At 45.1% G+C, this 22441-nt stretch overlaps 1 protein-coding gene across 1 annotated transcript in view; it reads left to right on the top strand.

Annotated features, from left to right (window-relative positions):
- Positions 1–18075, top strand: part of TSHZ2 (teashirt zinc finger homeobox 2) — a 335004-nt gene extending 316929 nt beyond the window's left edge. Inside the window, exon 3 of the mRNA XM_081867567.1 lies at positions 16412–18075. The gene's annotated coding sequence lies outside the window, so the exon portion shown is untranslated. The remainder of the gene's footprint in view (positions 1–16411) is intronic.
- Positions 18076–22441: the final 4366 nt, after the last annotated feature.

Here is a 22441-nt window from a genome sequence, read left to right as displayed (position 1 = left end):
GTTTTAAGTGGGGGTTTTTGGTTTTGTTTTTACCATTATCTGCTACAAAAGACAGTACAGTGGTACCTCGGGTTAAGTACTTAATTCGTTCCGGAGGTCCATACTTAACCTGAAACTGTTCTTAACCTGAAGCACCACTTTAGCTAATGGAACCTCCTGCTGCTGCCGTGCCACCGGAGCACGATTTTTGTTCTCATCCTGAAGCAAAGTTCTTAACCTGAAGCATTATTTCTGGGTTAGCGGAGTTTGTAACCTGAAACGTATGTAACCTGAAGCATATGTAACCCGAGGTACCACTGTATGCAATATACATTTACCCAAGCGACCTACATTCTAAGAAGGATTTAGGTTTATGGCAATGTGTGGACATGGTGAATTAGGTTCAATTTGGCCTAATCCGAGGTAGACACATTTTCCTATCCAAGTTTAATCAGGACAAATACACTAACCTGTTACTTTTGATGAGTGATCGCAATCTGACGCCAAATAAGATGTGATGCTGCTCTGGCATGGGACTTGGAAGATCAGTCAAGATGGAGTCTCTTTGGGATGCTTAACTTTAGGAAAGCCACTTCTACTTTCCAGTGCCTTCCAACGTTACTATCGGGAAATGAGCTAGCAGTTTAAATTAAATCCCCGTAAAAAAAAAAAAACATCATGGGATTTTTAGAAGGACTGATCTTTGGATGCAAAACCTAATATAGTATGAACAGACTTACTTACTTTGAAATAAATGGGTTGGAGAGAATTATAATCTAACTGAACGACAAAATGGCCTTTAGTCTGGACCATCATTCAGTTATTGGAATAGCTCGATAACAACAAATGTCAGTCTGGCTGAAGTTAATGGGACTGCAATGTCTTAAATCACAACAACTTACCTTTTGTGTGTGTGTGTTGACTTATGTCGTTGAAAAGATGTAGATGGAAAGAACCAAATGCACAAAAGTAGGCTGGGAGATAATGGACAACTTGGTTACATTCCCAAGGATTTAAGAGGACCCAATGTAGTCCTCATGGGCTGCATAGTAAGAAAATGCTATCCCTAAGACGTGGATGCAGAAAGCTGAAGGTTATAATGGGTATTCATCCTGACTATGAACTGCTAAAGATGTATCATATTATTATATTATATTATATTATATTATATTATATTATATTATATTATATTATATTATAATCCTTCCCTTGCTCCTGAAGGAGCTCAGGGTGAACAGCAGTACAATCTCTGTAGGTAAAAAACACACTCTTCTGATCTTTTTTAAAGGCATGGCTTTCTCGTTGCCACCATTTGAAGGAACACACTTTGTTCTTCACATGAACAGCAAAGTAAAAACAAACAAACAGTGGTTCTTATTGAGTGAGTGAATAAGGTGAAAATGGAGAAGAGCTGTAGCTCAGCAGTGGAGCAGGTGCTTTGCATGCAAGAAGGTCCCAGGTTCATTCCCCGGCATCGCCAGGTAGGGCTGGGAATATCCCATATCTGAAACCCTGGAGAGCTGCCTCCACTCAGCGTAGAGTAAACAGCGGGTGGCGGTGTGGTCTAAACCAGTGTTTCCCAACCGGTGTTCCGCGGCACACTAGTGTGCCATGAGACGTTGCCTGGTGTGCCGTGGGAGGGCACACTCATTGAAATTAGAATTAGACTTTTGCCCCCCCGCCCGCCTTCAGAAGAGGTCCAGGACCTCTTTGCTCCCCCCTGCCTGCCTTCCCGGGAGAGCGGAGAAACGCAGCGTGTTTCTCCGCTGTCCCGGACAGCTTTTGAAGGCAGGCAGAGGGGAGCAAAGACTTTCGCCCCCCGCCCGCCTTCAGAAGAGGTCCAGGGCCTCTTCTGAAGGCGGGCGGGGGCAAAGGTCTTTGCTCCCCCGTGCCTGCCTTCCCGGGAGAGCGGAAAGTCTTTGCTCCCCCCCTTCAAAAGCCGTCCGGGACAGAGGAGAAACGTGCTGCGTTTCTACACTCTCCCGGGAAGGCAGGCAGGGGGAGCAAAGACTTTTGCCCCCCGCCAGCCTTCAGAAGAGGTCCTGGACCTCTTCTGAAGGCGGGCGGGGGGCGAAAGTCTTTGCCCCCCCCGCCTGCCTTCAAAAGCCGTCCAGGACAGCGGAGAAACACGCTGCTTTTCTCCGCTCTCCCGGGAAGGCAGGCAGGGGGGGAGCAAGGACTTTTGCCCCCCGCCCGCCTTCAGAAGAGGTCCCGGACCTCTTCTGAATGCGGGCGGGGGGCGAAAGTCTTTGCTCCCCTCTGCCTGCCTTCAAAAGCTGTCCGGGACAGCGGAGAAACACGCTGCGTTTCTCCGCTCTCCCGGGAAGGCAGGCAGGGGGGAGCAAAGACTTTCACCCCCCGCCAGCCTTCAGAAGAGGTCCTGGACCTCTTCTGAAGGCGGGCGGGGGAACAAAAGTCTTTGCTCCCCCCGCCTGCCTTCAAAAGCCGTCCAGGATAGCGGGAAGCGCTTCCCTGCTATCCCGGACTGCTTTTAAAATGCTGGCGGTGGGGAGCAAAGCCTTTCGGCCCCCGCCGGCCTTCCTGGACCTCTTCTGAAGGCCGGAGGGGGGGGAAGGCTTTGCTCCCCACCGCCAGCATTTAAAAGAGGTCCCTGGAGATTTCCCTATAGGCTTTCTTCTTGCGAAGCAAGCCCATAGGGAAATTCATCTTGCGAAGTGCCTCAAAAAACGGAAAACCCTTTCGTCTTGCGGGTTTTCAGTCTTGCGAGGCATTCGTCTTGCGGGGCACCACTGTATATATAGTCAATATAGGCACAGAGTTAATTTTTTAAACATTTTCTAATGGTGGTGTGCCTCGAGATTTTTTTCATGAAACAAGTGTGCCTTTGCCCAAAAAAGGTTGGGAAACACTGGTCTAAACCACTGAGCCTCTTGGGCTTGCCGTTCAGAAGGTTGGTGGTTCAAATCTGTGTGACGGGGTGAGCTCCCATTGCTCTGTCCCAGATCCTGCCAACCTAGCAGTACGAAAGCATACCAGTGCAAGTAGATAAATAAGCACTGCTATGGCAGGAAGGTAAACAGCGCTTCTGTGCGCTCTGGTGTCTGTCACGGTGTCCTGTTGTGCCAGAGGCAGTTTAGTCATGCTGGCCGCATGACAAGGAAAGCTGTCTGCAGACAGGCCCTCAGGCTGAAGCAAGATGAGCGCCGCACTCCATAGTCGAGTTTGACTGGACTTAACTATCCAGGGGTCGTTTACCTTTACGTTTTACCTAAACAATACTGAGCTAGATGAACCAGTGAAGTGACTTGGTATAAGGCAAAACTAAGGTAGATAAGATGGTCTGATACCATATAAAATCTCACCCATGCTTATCTGGGAGTCCCACTAAAACCAACAAGATTCACTTAGGCATAGACCTGTGTAGGATTATACTGTAAATGCAGCTTGAATGTCCTGGTGAGGAAATGGAAATGGTATGATGATGATGATGATGATGATGATGATGATGATGATGATGATGATAATTTATTATTTATACCTCACCCATCTGGCTAGGTTTCTCCAGCCACTCTGGGCGGCTTCCAACGGAATATTAAAATACAATAACCTATTAAACAATAAAAGCTTCCCTAAACAGGGCTGCCTTCAGATGTCTTCTAAAAATCTGGTAGTTGTTTTTCCCTTTGACATCTGATGGGAGGGCGTTCCACAGGGTGGGTGTCACTACCGAGAAGACCCTCTGCCTGGTTCCCTGTAACTTGGCTTCTCGCATTGAGGGAAACGCCAGAAGGCCCTCGGCGCTGGACCTCAGTGTCCGGGCAGGATGATGGGGGTGGAGATGCTCCTTCAGGTATACTGGACCGAGGCCATTTAGGGATTTAAAGGTCAGCACCAACATTTTGAATTGTGCTCGGAAACGTACTGGGAGGGCTAATGCTAGGCACTAAACAGTGAGGAGAGCAGGGCGGTGACTGTCAAAGTTTCCACTTGGGTGCCAAGGAAGGCAGCCAGTCTTCAGCTGAGCTCATGGAAAGCAGCAGCCAGAGAATTAGAATTCCATGGTTGGTGGAGCTCCTACGGTTCACTGCTCACAGCTCAGCTCACTGATTTTCCTATGAGGTCATGGTGGATAGGCCTTATCCAGGGATAGAGGAGAAATTTGATTCAGTTCACTTTTAAAGGTGAACCTACTTTGCAAAACAATGTGTGAACTGAAACATTGTAATCCTCCAAAAAATCCACAATTCTCCAAAATTTGCATTTCGGTCCTCCAGCCAGTTAATGACACACAAAAAATGCATATACTGAGGTAGAATGTACATAAAAATGCATATATTAGTGAAAGTAACATGCAAAAAAATGCATATATTGGGGAAAATATAAAATGTGTATATTAGGAGAAATTCGTTCTTGTGAATTTTCATGAGTACCTTTTTTAAAAAGAAGAAAAGAAATGCAGACTGATGTGAAAATGTGGAGAAATGAACTTAAGATTGGGGGAAAAAATGGGAAACGGGGAGAAAGCAAAACTCATCGATTCACACATTCCTAGCCTGATCTGCTCCTACCAGCAATCCTAGGGCTGTAGCCCCCTCCTCTGGTTCTACCACTGTTCTGAACATCTCCCCTGTGTTTTCGCCCCAGAACACTGGTATCACTTTAACTTACTGCGTTCCATCATACCTCTCCTCCCTTTCGACTGTTGCCCATAGACTGGCCTTCACCAAAGCGAGGTTCAACGTTTTTCCCTCCAACGTCCTGAGACATAGATTCTCAAAGGGCCAAGCCCCCGCCACGTGCGAATGTGATAAGGAGACGCCGGAGTCGCTCCAGCACATCATGTTCACTTGCCCCCTGTTCAATGTGCCACGGGCAAATTTGTTGGGATCAATCATACAGAAACTAGAGGGTACCCCACCAAAATTCCACCTTGCCCAAATCTTGCAGGATAAGGATACTCATACGACCCTGAATGTGGCAAGGTTCCTGGTCGCTGTCCTTACCCAAAAGCGACGCCAAGGAGCACTACAAGCTAACTAAGGCCATTCTATTTTATAGTATTTTATTGTTATTGTGGTGTTTTAGCGGCTTTTTTTTTTCTTTTTCCCCACGTGCACAAGCTGTTATTTATGTGTTGTTTTTACCTGTATGGGCCTATGGCCGTAATAAATATTGTTTGTTTGTTTGTTTGACCACTAATTTCAGTGGGTCTAATATTGAGTAATACATAGTTGAATTCTCCCCTGTGTTTTTTTCGACCGGTTGCCATCAATTAAAGAGAAAAGAAAAGACACTCAAAATTACCAACAGGGAGAGAAAATTTCAGTTGCTTTCTCATGGGTGGGGTTTCTAAGATTCTTGGGGAAATCATGTGCTTTAAATGTGTGGTGCAGACACAGCCACTTTATACTGGAACAGGAAATGCACACATTTTAGGTGGCAGTTTACCCCTTTTCACTGCTGTGCTTTAATGATGGCAGCATTTCTTAATAGCAGCTTTAGTAGCTACTATTGCTGCAAGGAGTAAGTGGTCACCATATGCAATAAGTTGCTGCTATTGCTATAATTAGCAGTAAGTAGAGATTGGCAGCTCCAGAACTGACCCAGAATGGATTGTATTTCAGGCATGCTTACATCAGTGTTGATGCTCACATGGTTTGAGAAATTGCTGTGATGTGGGGGGTGGGTGGATCATCCAATCCCTAGAGTATCCATCTACATATGAAAGAAAAAATGTATCTACTGCCTGTCCTGAATATTCAGGAAATTCAGTTCATCATGCAGGGTACCTTCCGTCCTCAGATCCAAGTCAGACTCATTGCTTATGCTCAGAGCTCTCAATCCTTGTTTTGTTTTTAGCTCCTCTATCCCGTCTTCTTCCCCCCTCCCACCCCCCACCCCAAATGAAATTCGTTCCTATGCTAGCTTAGCATGTCAGCTTGTAAGTCTATAAAACAGTTTTCTACCAGCTGGAGGTCTAACATGCTACATGAATACATAACAGTGCCTAACCAAGAAGGTTTGTAATTCAGTAATTAGCTGTAATTAATGAACACAAAGTGAAGACTCATTTACAGTTTAAATTATCACATTAGCTCCTGTCACCCTCTATGTACACAAAACAGCAGGAATTCAATTATTTTTATTCTTCAGAGCTAATTTAAAATTTAAGGAATGCCATTACATGAAATAATAGGTAGGAAATGTAATAGAAATCACTGGGAACAGTTGGCCGACCATAGAATAGGAGTGTGTGTGTGTGCTGGCAGCGAGGGGGGGGTGCTATCAGTGACGATTTGGAAATGTTTGCATGGTCTCTGTGGTTTTTTCCTGTCTTGTTGTTCAAGCATCTGAAGGGTTAGCATCCCGCCTTTCTTCGGCGTATTTAAAATGAAAACGAGCTTGGGGGCTGCTGACTCTTTGTAGCAAGACTAGTCGTTAAGCGTAATTGTAGAATCGGTTGATACAGATAATGCTGTTGATAGTAACAAGATGACAGCGGGGAAATGCTCCCGACATTATATTTAATGGGGCTGAGCCAATGGTATCTGCGCAGCCTCTCCTTGTACGATTCGCCAATCTCGACTAGCAAAACTTCAGTCTTTGCAGAGCTTAAATGACTGCCGTTTTGCAATCTGCCTCTACTTTTTGTACACGCATCTGGAGTGTATGGGGGGGGGTACCTTTCCCTTTTTATTTTATTTTATTTTATTGATTTATTTTGCTTTTAAGCACATCAGTTTGCATATACCCCTGTTGCATATGCTGCTTATGTGAGAACCCAGTTTAGCAAAAGAAAAATAAATCCAGACACACTCAGTACTAGTTCAGAAGCTCCTGCACTCATCTGAATTACCACCCTGTTTTCCTCCATCTTGATTTCAGAGCCAAACGCTGCCTTATTTATTTATTTATTTATTTATTTATTTATTTGTCTGCTTGTTTCAGCCTGAGCAAGCAGCCCCATGGCCCAGTTTTTCATGGGTGATCAGCTACTGAGTCGTGCATTTTCTGTAGATAGAGGGGCGGTGGTGACAAGGCAGAGGGAGGGGGTAGAATGGGGACTCTATTGGTGAAATGTTGCCGTAATTAATGAAACCTGCCAGTAATTGGGAAGGTGTAAGGCTCTGCAATATGGTAATGATAGTCATCCGTTCCGTATGGCATGCTCTCTGCTGCCACACGCCACGCCGCCAAACTCCCCTCTCAAACAATCCCTCATCATCTCTGGGATCTCGGATACTTAGCCATGCAAATCTTCCTGACAAGCCTCTATGTCTTTGTCTCCCTAACTGGACAGTATAGAGTTGTTTATGGATATTGAAGGCATTTAGGCCTCAGTTGGAGCTTGTTCAAAAATCGTTAGCAAAGTTGCCTTCACAGCATTGTCAAATATTTATCCCTGGTTTCAACAGCAGCCCTCCCACCCTCTTGTGACAAAATCAGCAATAGATTGTCTGATCTGGAGCCGCCCATGCGATCAGTTCTCTGCACACAGAAACACGTGTACACATGTATTATCCAAATCCTATTTTACCATCAATCTTACATAGAAATAGAATCATAGAATCATAGAATCATAGAGTTGGAAGAGACCACAAGGGCCATCGAGTCCAACCGCCTGCCAAGCAGGAAACACCATCAGAGCACTCCTGACATATGGTTGTCAAGCCTCTGCTTAAAGACCTCCAAAGAAGGAGACTCCACCACACTCCTTGGCAGCAAATTCCACTGTCGAACAGCTCTTACTGTCAGGAAGGTCTTCCTAATGTTTAGGTGGAATCTTCTTTCTTGTAGTTTGGAGCCATTGCTCCGTGTCCGCTTCTCTGGAGCAGCAGAAAACAACCTTTCTCCCTCCTCTATGTGACATCCTTTTATATATTTGAACATGGCTATCATATCACCCCTTAACCTCCTCTTCTCCAGGCTAAACATGCCCAGCTCCCTTAGCCGTTCCTCATAAGGCATCGTTTCCAGGCCTTTGACCATTTTGGTTGCCCTCCTCTGGACACGTTCCAGTTTGTCAGTGTCCTGCTTGAACTGTGGTGCCCAGAACTGGACACAGTACTCCAGGTGAGGTCTGAGAAGAGGTACTCCAGGTGAGGGAGAAGAGATGCCATAGTGCATCTGCAGCAGCACAACCAGATGTCTTCATGTGCCCCAGCTGCAACAAAACATCTCTCTCCCATATCGGCCTCTACTGCCACAGTGGGTGCTGCAACCTTCTAATGGTTTCACGTAAGCCCTAATGCACACCCACCTATTGTCTCCCAAAGCAGACAGAGGCCAACAACAAACTTTTGTAAGTTGCTTTGAGAGTCTCTTGGGGCTATGAAACAGGATATAAGTAAACTCAACATAAATAATAATACTTAAACTTCTTCTGCCTTAGTAGCTTCACACACACACACACACACACACACACACACTGGATAATCTTCTGCTGGGGAAGGAATGGAAATGGAAATGCGCCATAATTTTATTTTTAAAATTAATATTGTACAGAATGTCTGTGTTTAAACAAAATCAAATATTTTCCAAAAATTGGTTTGCTGTAGGATTCTAAAATAGAATCCCTGTCCTCCTGAGGCACAGAATAAACTAATGTCATATCTGCACCATACATTTAAAGCAGTGTTTACCACATTTAACAGTCATGGCTTCCCCCAAACAAGAGTTATACTTGGAAGAATGTGTGTGTCCCCCCCAACACAGAGAACTACATGCTATAGAAATAACATAGTATGTGCAGGTTTGTAATTCTTCACTTTGATGTATGTGTGTGGGGGGGCTTTTGTTTTGTTTTTAACGTAACGCCGCTATGGCTGACTAATGTCATGTGAACATGGCTTCATGTCCCCCCCCAAAAAAATCTTCCTGGCCTGTTTTCCACCGCCATCATGCCTGAGAAGATACATTTATTTACAGTGAAGGCAAAAACAGGTTAGTGAAGTGTGAGCGATTTTCAGTAGGAAAACAGAACAAGAAAAAGCCTCTTTCTGCCTGTGCTGGTCTTCACTTCAAACTGTAGCTGCAATAGCAGCAGTGTGTACGTGAGTTTGAACAGAGAATACAGTAGATAACAGGGAGGAAATTATGGGTAAATACATAAAATATTGTTCTGCTGTGGGAGAGGTACTTGGCAGGCACTCTCCCATTCAAGGTGAGCGATAGGCAGACTTAAATAAATAAATAATTGTCAACCTTATAACACTGACACAGAACACACACCAAATGTAGTCTCCTCACCAACTTCATGATTACACAAACTTGGTGTGTCTGCGTTACAGTTACCAATTTTGTTTCAGGGATTTCTTTTTGCTTAATGAAAGGAGATCTCCTTGTTTCTCCTGTGGTTCAGCAGGCAAATGGAAGCCTATAACTGAAGATAACCACTTAACTTGCTTCAATCCCAGATGTGATTGCCTGATCAAGGGGTTAATCAAAGGCCTGAAGCAAATTGAAAAGAAGGAAAAGGAACTCCGGAATAATTAGGGACTCCTCCTGACTCCGCCACGCTTTTATCTCAGAGTTTCTGCAGACGTGGTGATAAGCAGAGAAGGCATGGCGTAAGGAGTGCAGTTGACTAGAACTTCCTGGACCACACTTCTCCATCACAGTGAGATCTTTCACATCTACCCCAGCTGGGAAACACATTAGTGATGTGGGGAATGCCAGGCAGTGGCGGAGCTTCATGCTCCAACACTGGGGGGGGCGGAGACCAGACAGGGGCAGGGCTGGCACCCCACCGGGATCGTGCTGCCGGGGGCGGTGCGCTCCCCCCACACTCCTCTTCCTCCGCCAGCACATCCCTCCACAGGTGAGAGCTCTCTAGACTTGTCCACACCAAAGGGGGGGAGACTGTTTTCAGACTGAGAGCCACTTTCTGGCCCACCTTCCTGTAGTCACATGTCAGTGGTGGGCAGGGCCAGAGACAAAAGCAGGTGGAGCAAAAATGTATTGCTCCACCACCCTGTACAGCTTCTCCATGATTTCAGGGAGAAGATCTCTCCCCCACCCTACCGGGAGATGCCAGGGATTGAAGCAGGTCTCCGCCACTGAGTTAAGGCCCTTCTCAAAAGGCCAAAAGCGCCCCCCCTCCAATGTAATGTATAAGGCACAAAATCAGGTTCACATCCATGCTATGCATTTAAAGCACTCTAACTATTATACCACTTCAATAGACATGGCTTCCCTTAAAGAATTGTGTGAAATGTAGTTTGTTAAGGGTGCTGACAGATGAATTAAAACAACAACAAAAGCAACGAGAGATGATTTTTTTTAAAGCATACAAACAAACACGAGATCTGGGTCACATCATCTACACTACACATTTAAAGCATTCTCTTTTTTAACTGACTATAAGAGTCATGGCTATAATAGTCATGGCTTCCCCTTTGGATCCTGGGAGCTATAGTCCCTTGGGAATTACAGTTCTGGAGGGGCCTCCTGGCAACTATCCTCATGCTTAAGAAACTACAGTTCCCAGGATTCCCTGAGGGAAGTTTTAACTGCTAAAGTGGTATAAGAGTGCTTTAAATGTATAGATGTGATGGAGGGGCATGTCCGGTTCTCCCACACAGGGCGCTGAGCTGAGGGGGTGCTTTCCCACCTCCTTCCCAAAAAAGACATGCTGGGCTTTGGGAAGGAGATGGGAGGGCTCTGGGACTCTGCCAGAGCCTTATACCTCCTTCCTAAAGCCCAGTGCCTCGCTTAGCTGGTTTTGCTCAAGGGCTGAGCAGTGGGTGGATGTGTCAAATTTGGGTTTTGCACAGGGTGCCATATTATCAACATCCACTCCGGAAGAGGGAGCCACAATGCCGAGGTGAGGGAGAGGGAAGAGAGGAGCTCCACTGCCTACAGAAACCACCCCTGATTTGCTTGACCAGGAAAGGTCACAGTGGGTGGTGGACTTCTCAGTGCCCCCTCTTGAAAGTAGCAGCAGAAGGCCTTTTGGTGGGGCCAGGTGTGTGCAGCTGTGTTTAATGTATCAGATCTGTTTGGCACTACAACAGTCTCTCTCTCTCTCTCTCTCTCTCTCTCTCTCTCTCTCTGATGCCGGATACAAACCGCTGTGCAGAGTAATTGCCAAATGCTTACATCAATGCATAAATAAGACAAATAAATTTATTTACATTATTCATATTTTCTGTGCTTTCCTGCTCTTTTATTTATGCCTTAAACAACAGTTACAGTAAATATAACAATAAAAAAGTGTGCCTGCAGCAGGCCGGATGATGATCAAAAAGCTCTGATATAGAGCAATTCATGTTTCTTCTTTACAATCGCTAACGAATCTTAACTTGAGCCGTGTTACGTTCCCATGTGAGTGATAAGCAATGATTTATTAGGAAGTGTCACGAAATCGGAATGCCGTACAGTGAGAAATGAGTGAGTGGGAAACGCGTTCCCAGTTTCCCAGTCTCATTACTCAAAGATGCAGAGTCCCTTTTCCTAGCCTAATTTCACCAGAGATTTTCTTAAAGGCCCTTGCTTTACAACGGGGGGGGGGGGGGAGATCAACAACCAAGGCTTGCAGAGAAATGCCTGACCCTGACATAGCCTTGCTGTCTGTTGTCTGTGCCATTATTATGAGGTACGGGGAGCCCTCACAAGGGCAACCCATGCTACTTACATGAACAATGTTCTGTGATCCAGGATGTTACAGATCTCAGCTTAGAATAACTTATTTTAAAGTTATTTATGTATGCATTTAGAGCTGTATCTGACATCATTGGTCCACTAGTGCTAGCAGATGGGTGGGTTTTAAATTGTGCAACAGTGGAACCCAATGCAACAGCTGCATTAGCTGGAACTCGCTGCACAACAAATTGTACAATCTATTGTGCAACCAAGTTGCCAGCAGCGGGCTTACTGCTAGCACAAAACCTGTTGCCTGCAGAACAGCATTATCTCTGCATGACTTTAACTTAGTGGTACATTGAATACAATTCATAGTATATTTTATATCTTGTTTTCATCCATTTCATCCAAGAAGTCATTTCCAGGGGGTCTCCGATTCAGGTACTGACCAGTCTGAATCTTGCTTAGCATCAAGCACATCGGTTTGTCCTCAGCATGCACACGGTCACAGTGGAATCTTGAGGAGACCTGGCCCCCTCCTTGAAAATTTGGGGGGCCTCGGCCCCTGCCCCCACTAGATGGCACCCCTGCTTAGCATCATATGTCCTGAGATCTGAAGATAAGAGAAACTAGACCTTGTCAGATTCTTTGTCCATCTGACCCCAAACTTGCCCACCCTAACAGCAGCAATCCAGGGTCCCCAGCAGAAATTGTTGCCCTGGTCCTTCTAACTGGCAATGCCAAGGAATGGGGCAATTTGCATGCAAAGGATGTGCTCTGTCGCTGAGTTATGATCCCTCTAAGCAATTCATAGAGGGCATATCTATCGATGACTATTAGCCATGATCGCTGAAGTGCATATGAGTGTGTGCCAGGGATAGTCCCCAACTTGCATGGTTTTAAAGGTGGATCAGACAGATTTACAGAGGATAAGGCTATCAAAAACTGATAGTCATGATTGCTTTGCTCTTGTCTCCATGGTGAGAGGCAGTGTGCTTCTGAATGGCAATTCCTGAGAACCGCAAGAGAGGAGAATGCACTTGTGCTAAGGTCCTACTTGTGAGTTTCCTACATGCATCTGGTTGGCCACTGTGAGAACTGGGCGCTGGACTGGATGGGTCTTTGGCCTGATCCAGCAAGACTCTTCTTATGCTCTTGTGTTGTGTGTCTCCATGGAGGGGCTGTATGGCATATCTAAAGAGAGAGGGAGGCATAAATAGAAAGATACTGCTGCTGTTTGTCTGCTGATGTCCTGGTGTGGGTTTCCTCTTCCTTAAGAGTTGAACAGGAGGGCAAATGTTCACAGGAGAGGCTCGACTCATCATCATGATGGTTGAAATCACAACCACTGAATTTTTGCCCCCACACGGCTCTTAAAAGGCAAGTACGCCTGCTTTGTTTTGAATCTGGCAATCTTGTCTATCCCCAAGCTGAAGTGGAGACAGTCCATGGCAGGAAGCTGGCAGAAGTGCATCTTTTCCTTCCATTTTCCTGGTGAACTTCTGTGTGCCATTTTAGCCTTGCAAAACACAGAGTTTCCCGTTGGCAATGCCAGCTTCCCCTTCTCCAGAGAAAAGTTGACATGATGTTTCATTTAAGAAACTTGTCAGCGATGAGCAAAGAAAATTTCACAGCATCATGAAAAGGAACTGAAAGAAATATTTTTTTAAAAAAGCTTGGTGGAGACTTATTGATTTTATATACTCCTGACCATGGGCATAGCCAGGTTTTGTGGTGGGGGCAAGCATCATGTTGGGAGGGGAAAGAACCTCAGTTGGTTAAGTATTTTTTTAATTCACTTGATTTGGGGGGGGGCAGCTGTCCCCCTTGTCCCCCCTCTCCACAGTTTACACAGAAAGAAAAACACTGCCAGCTCCCACTGATGAAACACTGAGTTCTGGAAGCCAATAGGTGACAGTCTGCATCACAGTAATGAAACCAAGCTTTTCACATGTTGGTTAGGACTTGCAAGGGTTCCAGTTGGAGAATAGCCTCTACCCAAGGCGCCATGGACTTTGAAGAAGCACAAACTCAGGACGAAAGGGAGAAGTTAGCTAAGACAGGGGTTGGCAACCTAATGCCCATGGGCCACAAGCGGCCCATGGGGGTCGTTTAACTGGCCCATGGACCCCTGCTACCCGCTTAGTCGGCTTCCATGCGACATGCTAAACAGGCACGGAGCAGAGTGGGGACTGCCTTCCACAATGCTAGCCGGCTTCCCATTGGCTGCAGGAAGTTCCTGCAGCCAATGGGAAGCTGTGCATACCTCCTCCGCACCAGAAGGAGTGCCGGAAACAGTGTTTGTGCATGTGTGTGCGTGCGTGCACTCCAGCCCACCATGGTGTCTGCAGGACCGTGAACCGTCCCAAGCCACAAAAACTTTGCAGACCCCTGAGCTAAAAGGAAGGCATGTTTGGCAAATCCTCACCGTGATCAACTCCTACCCAGAAATCAGTCCCCACTTTTGGAAGACGTACAGATCCAGAATCGGCCTCCACAGTCCTTTACGGACACACCATTAAGACCATATTCATGGAAGACAATCTTACTCAGCCACAAGTGATCACCAAAGAAGAAGAACCAGCTGCATGTGTGTGATTAGATGTCATTAAACTCGTTAATAAAAGAAAAATGGGTTGTGTGGTGAACAACCTAGGAGAGCTGGATGCAAACCGTTGTGGCTCTCATATGCAAGTATATTTAGTCAGACTCTCATTCTCTGAATGAGAACCAAATAACACTGAACTGAAATGCAATGCCCACCATTCAGAATGATACAGAACGCATCCCTCGTCTTTTTCTATATTCCAGTCGCTACTTACTAGCTAATTTGCATGACATGTTGAGATGGTGGTTCTTAAGTGCACAGCTCATTACTTAATTGTTACGACTGACAGGTACTGTGATTGCCTGATAAGGAAGTTCAACAAAAGAGCTGAGCTGCAGTTATCGTTTCACCTAACCAAGCTACAATGTGATGGCTGCAATTATTACGTGTTAAACAGCACCTTGTGAACCAGTGCTTAGCATCCTCACTGGTGAAAGAGGGGCTAACTGCCCCATAGAAAATATTTTTAGGATCCATCAGCAGGTGGCTTGGAAATGGCATTCAGAGTGAGAGCGGAGTTCACATTCAACCCCAGCACAGGGCAGCTGCTGGCGGGGCCCTTTGTGCCAACAAAGCTCACTAATGGTGCCCACTATATGGCCACTTACACTGACCATCTGTGTGACCTTTTGCACCTAGTGAGAGGTGTAAACCAGGAGTAGGGAGCAGAGCTAGCTTACTAGGTGGCCACACATCGCTCTTCACCTGTTGTTTCAAGACGGTTGAGCACAAAAATGGCGGCATGGTCAAAAAGACCTGCTTTCCAGTATACCAAATACAGCTGTGGGAACCCAGGGAAGGGCCTCATCAGACCTGCAAAAAAAGCGGTCTTATTGCTCTGGTGGGGGGGGGCAGTGGGATTTCCTAAGGCAGTGTGGAGAGGTAAGGCAGAGGCAGGAAGGCACTGGAGGGGTTAATAACAACAACAACAACAACAACAACAACAACAACAACAACAACAACAACATTTATTATTAGTTATACCCCACCCATCTGGCTAGGTTTCCCCAGCCACTCTGGGCAGCTTCCAACAGAATATTAAAATATAATAGCCTATTAAACTTTAAAAGCTTCCCTAAACAGGGCTGCCTTCAGATGTCTTCTAAAATCTGGTAGTTGTTTTTCTCTTTGACATCTGGTGGGAGGGCGTTCCACAGGGCGGGCGCCACTACCAAGAAGGCCTTCTGTCTGGTTCCCTGTAACTTGGCTTCTCACAGTGAGGGAACCGCCAGAAGGCCCTCGGTGCTGGATCTCAGTGTCCAGGCTGAACAATGGGGGTGGAGACGCTCCTTCAGGTATACAGGACCAAGGCCATTTAGGGCTTTAAAGGTCAGCACCAACACTTTGAATTGTGCTCGGAAACGTACTGGGAGCCAGTGTGGTCTCAGTGGCCGCTCCCAGTCACCAGTCTAGCTGCCGCATCCTGGATTAGTTGTAGTTTCCGGGACACCTTCAAAGGTAGCCCCACATAGAGCGCATTGCAGTAGTCCAAGCGGCTGATAACTAGAGCATGCACCACTCTGGTGAGACAGTCCACAGGCATGTAGGGTCTCAGCCTGCATACCAAATGGAGCTGGTAAGCTGCCCTGGACACAGAATTCACCTGTGCCTCCATGGACAGCTGTGAGTCCAAAATGACTTCCAGGCTGCACACCTGGTCCTTCAGAATGACCACCAGGCTTTGAAAAGCTGGTACCACTGGGTCCAGTTAATTCATTTTGTTGATGTAATTAAACTAAAATTGGATTTTGAATAAATGGTGCAATTGATTGTTACTGCTTTGAATTTCATTGTGTTGTTATCTTCCTCAGTTTCCTCGAGCAAACCACTACTCTGAATAGTGGGGTTTTTTTATAGGGTAGGAGGCACTGGGGATGAGTTTATGGAACCAATCGGGCAGCAAATGAAAAGTTTGGGAACCATTGTTCTAAAGCATGGGCACATTCATATGGGAGTAAGCAGTCCTTGAGGTTCTTTGATTTTAAACCATATGGGGCAGTCTTCTTCAACCTGGTGCCCTCCCAATATTTTGGACTACAAGTCCCATCAGCCCCAGCCAGCATGGGAGTTGTAGTCCAAACCATTGAGAGGGCACCAGGTTTGCTGAAGCTGCTAAACAACCTTATAGATACATGTCTATTTGCACTTTTGCTTTCTTATTGAATCCCTCTGGAACAGAAAACACGTCAGCTCAAAGAAATGCAATTTTTTTAAGAAGCAATTCTGACTTTGTCATTTGCATTGTCATTTTGTTTTGTTTTTAATTATCTCTGATTGCAGGACCAATGCCTTAACCCCCACCCCCAGCTCTCCCGCCCTGACTGCCCACACCTTCTCCGCACGTCGCACCGCGGCTGACATTGAACTTCCAACAACCCGGACTGAGAAGACTGCCAAAAGAATAATAAAAACCTCCAGCTATTCTTCTTCATCCTCACTAACAATTTGGTAATGAAGTATTGATTTCCACTCCCCTGCTTATGGACGATATTAGATTTTCATTGATAAACTGCAGCGAGGCTGTCTGGTCTCCACTGTCCCCTTCTGCTGTCACTAAAACAAAGTACCACTGAAGTAGGATAATGACTGAAAACATTGATGTACTTATTTTGTCAATTTGTAACACTCGACAGGAAAGGGGGGGTGGGAAGTATAATTCTTCATCGTTTAATGTCCAAGCGTGCTCCACAAGATGCAGTCACACTGGAAGGTTTGCTTTTCATGGTAATCTCTGTTTCCTATTTATAACCCCTTTGGGATAGTTTGTCTAAAGGAAATGTTTCAACTCCGTGCAGCTATTAGTAGTGCACCTGGGTTGCCCAATCCAGTCATGGCGCTAGGGATCAATACATCACCGTAAGCAGAAGAATTATTAAGTTAAAACAGATCCCGAGCCAAAAAAACTCGGAACAGCGTTAATCTTCCCAGCAAGTTGTTCCAATAGTTGCGGTTAACCCTGTTGTTGCCAAAGATTTGTTGAAAATTGATTGTTCCTCCAGCTCTTTTATTCACATTGTCTTTGCTTTCTTTTTTAATTTAAGCATCGTCATATTTCTGTATTTCAAGGTGTATGCAATGAAACTTTTGCCCTCCAAACAAACGAAAACGAGAAAGGGTGTGTTTTTAACATGTGTATCGACGGCTCAAACCTTTTCCCAGCTTTTATCAATGCAAGAACAAACAGCTCACTTGTTGTCAGGACTATTATGGATACTTAGTAATGCAAAGACCCTAAGAAACACTATCTCCTGTTACCTATTTTTAAAATTCCAGCTCATTTTCCAAAGGAGCTAAATTGCCTTGAAAAAGAGGCAGAAGGAAACATTCTGTTTAAAAATGGTTCTTTTAACTCCCTCCCCCCCCCCCATTAAAACTTTTGAGGTTCCAATTTTAATTTGTGGAATATTCACGTTAATAATGAGATCTAATTAAGACATCCATTAAAAGCCCGTTAAAGTTAATTTAACGTAAAAATTCCAATAGAACTGTATTAGATTTTCTCCATTAAATTAACGTTATGGATTTTTAACGGATGTCTTAATTATATGTTATTATTAACAGGAATACTGTATTACACAGATCAAAATTGGGTTCTATGTCAACTCACGGATAGCTTCCAAGACGTTTTAATGGTGAGCACTCCCCGTCACCCAGTACATTGTTTGTAGGGGTTAAATACAGGCACAAGCTCCTTTTCTCTAGCTAAGCATTTTCTATACAAAGCCAGCCTTTAAGAGACAATCTGTCTGTGCATTTAAAGAATGGGTTTTCATATCCTTAAAGGAGAAATAAGACTGCATTGAGTCATAAATTGCTACTCAAAATATAAAGAGGGGCATACACTAGGCATAAAACTGAAAGTGTTTCGGGGGAGAAAGACAGAATTCTTAGAGGAATAAAAGCAGTACAAGCTAAAGCTAAAATAAAATGGAATCCTGAACAAACATAGGCTGGAATCTGTTTAGTGTTTCCTCCAGTTTCTGAGAACAGAAAAATCTGACATCAGAATTGTCTGAGAAATTTTGACACGATCCCTAAACTCAACATGGAAGCAAGGAGGGGAGGGGGGGAGAGGGGAAAAAAATTCCCTTCTTATTTACCTCCTAGGGAAAGTGTTGCCCTTATGCCACATATAATAGCAAATTGCTTTTTTTATGGCATGCATAACCTAGATGGGAAAAAATATGGCGCTTGAGGGAAGGAGGGGAAAAGTAAATGAAGTTCCAGGAATGTCATTCTGAAGTAATGAGGCATGGACAGAAAATATACCCCTCACATCATCGGATTGAGATGGCAGTCGAAATAGCTTCATTGAAGTGTCAGCACTCATCCATCAATCAATCATCCACAAGGAAAAATAGCGACAGTACAACGGGGCAGCTTTTATGGGATTTACTCATGGGCATAGGGAATAGCAGCTCAAATGTAGTTCTGACATGAAAAGCAAGGTGCTGATATTATTTTTTATGATGGGAGGATCATAAAGTGAATTGAGAACAGTGAGGTCTGTCTTTGCTTAACCTATTCAACTGGAAACAAACGGAGCTCAACTGGAAACGTACAGAGCCTTCGGATGGGTTAAGATTGAAGCATGTAGGCGCTGCGGCAGGCCACCGGCCATTGACAACGAAATTCTATTAAAGCCCAAATCGATGCATTAGTGCTGGGCTCCTCTGAAGCTGTTAAATTGCACCAAGCCCAGCCTGGGATTATTAAATGAAGTTACATAATGGGTAGCTCTGCAACGCCGTGAGGCCTGGAGGGTGGGGGGGAGTGCAGGCGGGCAGGGAGAGTGGGAATGAGAAGCAACACATTTCAGTTTTGGGGAGAAGCAGCACCCATTTCCAAAGCAAAAGGCCTCCCCTCTCGTCCTCTCGGCAGAAGCTGATTCTGGAGCCACAAAAAAGGCAATGCAAGGACCGCCAACTTGGCTTTGAACGGCACACCAAAACCGAGCCCGTTCTGTTTGTTGCTCAGTATTCCATGAGCAGCTTATTGTGCAGAACGAGGGTTCAATTCAGCAGGGAGATGTTATGAGCAAGCGCCACCGAAACTAATGGGATTTGCACAAGAGCACTTGTATGGAGCCCTGGAGCACAGCAGCTGGCTGAGAGAACAAGCTGCAAATCAGGATTCCCTGGCTCAGGTCTTGCCTTTGCCATGAGATCACTAGATGGCCCCCAAGCTGGTCTCCCTTGGCCTCAGTCCCTGCATCAACAAAATGGGGATAATGAGACTGACCTGCTCTATAGGTTTCTTGTAAGGATTACAGCAAGTTAATGTAAGCTATGTGCTTTCAACACTCTAAGGCACTAGATAAATGCCAAGTATTATTGTTATTATTGAATGATTAGCAGCGCTCTCATGTGCAGCCCCTGCTCACTTCCAAAATAACTTCCTGCTGGATTGCACCCTAGATTTGCAAATAGTGGATGTGTTTTAAGAGTGGAAAAATTACCTTCTGCTTAACATCATCAGCCATTTTTAACAGCTCGGACACCAGCTTCTGTCATTTGCAGAGCAATCGTCAATGCAGAAAACCACTGACCTTGTGAAAAGCTCCCATGTTGCTTTAGTGGGCATGAAGCTGTCCAGACTGAAATGAACCGGTGGAAACCAGATACAAAATTCTCTGAAATCTTGGGAGAATCTTTTAAAAATTCCATGGACTCAGGAATTAGGGATCACAGTTCTGCTTACGCTGGTAAACAATGGGCAGATACTTTCAGGTACAGTATTATGTACACCTTTCGCATTGTACTCCAATATGACATTCTGGGTTTATAGCTACTAGGTATAATTCTCTTTGCGTGGCGGCCCATTTAGCAGCTGGATAATGCCTACTTTTCTTTTTTAATTAACTCTATAAAGTTTGTAGTCCTGGTGGCTTCAGAAAATGTTAAGCAGTGTCTAAGAAATTAATAGAACTCCATTTGTGCATTCCACTGCATTGACAGTGGTGAGGGAACAACTGCATACTGCTCCTTCAGGGACAAGACACCATGATTTAATGATCTTGGAACTGGGAAGACCCAAGGTCAAAACCCAGGTAACCAAAAATCTTACTGGGACACCTTGGGCTGCTCATTCTCTTGCAACCTCATAGGATTGTTGAGAGGATATAAAGAGAAGGGACCCTGTGTGCTGCCCTGAGCTTCTTGGAGGAAGGATGGGATATCAAAAATGCAATGCAGTAATACATAATAATATTATAAGAAGACTTAAAATATAAGAAGGCTGTATAGGAAGAGAACATGTGATTCCTCCCAGTGCCAGCATTATCTAGGTTGTTGTTGTTGTTGTTGTTACTACTGCTTAATGCCAAAATAGGTGTTTAAGCAGTTTGCAAGACTAAAAACCAAATATGCAAGCATCGAAATATAAAATCCACAATTGAGGTACACAATAAAACAATGCCCTTAAAATGTAAACACGCATCTGTAAAATACACAGAGCAAACCCCATTAAAACATTTAAAAATATTTACATCCAAAATTAAAATATGCAGCTCAGGTGGAGAATCACCACACCCACTGCTATTCACAGTGGGATCAAAGCCTTCCTGGGTGCCACTGCAAATAGCAGCCACTAGGAGGAATGATTCTGCATTGGGACCGTGGCAGCAGCAAAGGGTTAAAGCCTCCTCTCCTTATGTTGTGGTTGTGACTCAGCTTGCCCCCCCCCCTTTCCACCAACTATTCATTACTTAGAAACAAATGACCCAAAGGCAAAGCTAGGGCTTTAGTTTTTGAGGCTTGTCTGGAGTCAGGGTTTGAAAATACCTTTGAAATCTCTTGTACATGGGTGGAGCCAAAGGATTTGCACAGGCAGCCTCCATGGCAGTTACAATACCACCCACTGTCAGACCATCATGGTTTGGTGGCCTTGGTTGTTTGGAATGCATCCTCAGCGAGGACACAAAGGTAGATCAGTGGGAGTCCTTATATGCGCCTCAAAAGAAGATACACAGGTAGGATCGAACTCTCGGACCTCATTGAAAAGCTGTCTACAAATTACAATATTGCATTATTAAACTCTGATAATTTTGCCTACGTTGCTCTCCTCTGGGAACATTTTAGGTAAACATTTGAATTAAATGAGAAAATATATATATAATACACACACACACACACACACACACACACACACACACTCTCCCCATCCCCCTCTTGGTATATAAATCTGGATGAGCTGATAGTTTATCAATCATATAAATCAGGTAACACACACACACAAAATCATTGCCTCTTTTCCCTGTTGCCTGGCCTCAATATTATCACCCTGACTTTTATTCTCATTGGATACCATCAAAACATTAATTAAAAAACCAGTGATCAAACAGCCGAATATTTATGATGTGCATCCCTGTTTATTAACAAGTGGCATATTGATACACTGTATATCCAAGCTGTTTACTCTCCCACACTGCAATAAAGCAGAAGGAATTGTCATAATCACCTACAGCCTGGAAAGATTTACTTGGAAACAAGAGCTCCTTTTTTTTTTTTTTACTGGCAGTACATGAAAGAAAAAGGTGGGAAATAGAAGATTTAAGTTATGCCTTTCCCCCTTTACCACGTATCTTTTCTGTAGGTAAGATGGACTTGACCAGTTTGCTGTGGACAGGTTCCTACTGGGCCAAGTGGCTCAGTGCTCCTCCAAACGGTGTCTGGTTTAGAGCGCAAAAGTCCGATGACCTACCTAACCCAGCCTTTCTCAACCTGTGGGTCCCCAGATGCTGTTGAACTACAACTCCCATCACACCTAGCTAGCAAGGCCAGAGCTCAGGGATGATGGCAGTTGTAGTCCAACAACATCTGGGGACCCACAGGTTGAGAACCGTTGTGTCCTAACCAGTGCTTACTAGTCAGTGCAATCTCATGTGCACATCTGTATATGCTTGCTGCAAAAGAAAAGCTCCAGGATAACTCAAGGTGAAGATGGGTATAACATCTGCAGAGCAGTATCATATACAGTGGTACCTCGGGTTACAGACACTTTAGGTTACAGATACTTCAGTTTACAGACGCTTCAGGTTACAGACTCCACTAACCCAGAAATAGTACCTCGAGTCAGTGGCGTAGCGTGGGGGGTGCAGGGGGGGCCGGCCGCACCGGGCGCAACATCTGGGGTTAGGGCAAATCCACGGGTTAGGGGGTGCAAATCCACGGGTTAGGGGGCGCAAATTACTTGCCTTGCCCCGGGTGCTGACAACCCACGCTACGCCACTGCCTCGAGTTAAGAACTTTGCTTCAGGATGAGAACAGAAATCGTGCTCTGGCGGCGCGGCGGCAGCAGGAGGCCCCATTA

This window comes from Podarcis erhardii (genome assembly GCF_964252035.2).
Source record: "Podarcis erhardii genome assembly, chromosome: 6".
Classification (NCBI taxonomy): Eukaryota; Metazoa; Chordata; class Lepidosauria; order Squamata; family Lacertidae; genus Podarcis; species Podarcis erhardii.
Note: the sequence above shows the minus strand (reverse complement) of the source record. Positions and strands in the feature narration are given on the sequence as shown.